Raw genomic sequence first — 1,636 nt, 5'->3', positions numbered from 1 at the left:
AGCGGAGAAGGGGGGGGGGAGGAGGACGGCTGACAGCGGTAGAGGCTTCTTATGGGCTGGCCCCGGACTCTATGGTCGCCGTTCTGCGAAGGAAACCTTTTCCGCGCCGCTCAATTCCGCGCAGCGGTCATAGAGACTGGTGGGGAGGGGAGGGCTGCGCAGATCAGAGAGTGACATCATCACTGTTTAGGGTTGCCAGCCTCCAGGTGGGGCCTGGAGATCTCCCGCTTTTATGACAGCTGACATAGACCAGCTCCTCTGGAGAAAATGCCTGCTTTGAAGGGTGGACTCTGTTGTACCCTGCTGAGGCCCGTCCCCAAACCCCTCCCTCTCCTGGCTCCACCCCCCAAAGTCTCCAGGTATTTCCCAACCCAGACCTGGCAACGCTATCACTGTTGAAGAGGGCGGCAAGAGAGGGTCGCCCTGGTGGGCTGCAGTTGGACAGCCAGATTCAAGGAAGACTCCAGGAGCCCCTTAAAGACTAACAACATTTGTGCCCATTCCAGGCTGTACCTGTGCGACTCCCCTGCCACAAATTTCGTTAGCCTTTAAGGTGCTTCTAGGACTCTTGCTCTTTTCTACATCGTAACCCAGGGGTGTCGAACTCATTTGTTATGAGGGCCGGATCTGACATAAATGAGACTATGTGGGTAAGGGCCGTGTGTGTCATAAAATGTAATGCCAGGTAGCGCGGAGATATAAACTTTATAAAGGACACAAACACAAAGGGTTTTTTTTTTAACTTAAAATAAAAACATGCTTAAAACATTAGCACTCTTGCAATATTGCTCTGAATTATTACTTCAAAACGTCTGTGCTGTTGCAAGAAGAAGCAGAACCGGAAGAAGCAGCAGAAGCAGAGGCCTGATCTGACCCCTGGGCCGCATGTTTGACACCCTGTCCTAACCAGTCACCGCGGCAATCAACTTTGAAGTGCTGCCTCTCCTGTGGGGGCTCTGAAGCAATCCTTTTAATTTAGGCCTCATCCAAATCCAAGCGATTGGGTCACCCAGTCACAGCCGGTGGAATGCCACTGGGTGGGAGCCTAAGTTTGGTGTAGTGGTTAGGAGCACGGACTCTAATCTGGGAGAACTGGGTTTGAGTCCCCACTCCTCCACATGCAGCTGCTGGCGTGGCCCTGGGTCAGTCACAAGTTCACTCGGAGCTGTTCTCTCAAGGGCAGTCCTCAAAAGAGCTCTCTTAGCCCCACCTACCTCACAGGGTGTCTGTTGTGGGGAGGGGGAGGGAAAGGAGATAGTAAGCTGCTCTGAGACTCTTCGGGTAGTGAAGGGCGGCGTACATATCCAATCCTTCTTTAAGAAGGGTGGAAAAACACTCTTTTCCTTTAGACAAGGGTTTTGGGGTGCCCTGGAAAGGAGCGTGAGCTTAGCCAGGCTTTGATTGCCTTTTTAGTGAGGGTTTGGAGGTCAGCTTGGAGAAGAAAGCCTGTTTTAGTGTGACAAGTAAGCATCCTGTTCAGGGGCCCTCATTGCTAACTGTTGTGTGCCCATCAAGATGGGCAGCCCTGTTGGTCTGTAGCAGCAGAAAAGAGCAAGAGACAAGGAGCACCTTGAAGTCTAACAACAACTGTGGCAGGGGAGGAGCTTCTGAAGAAGTGAGCCGGTGACTCACGAAA

Source organism: Gekko japonicus, unplaced genomic scaffold (assembly GCF_001447785.1).
Source record: "Gekko japonicus isolate JY-2015 unplaced genomic scaffold, Gekko_japonicus_V1.1 scaffold6819, whole genome shotgun sequence".
NCBI lineage: Eukaryota > Metazoa > Chordata > Lepidosauria > Squamata > Gekkonidae > Gekko > Gekko japonicus.
This window is presented reverse-complemented; position numbering follows the sequence as displayed.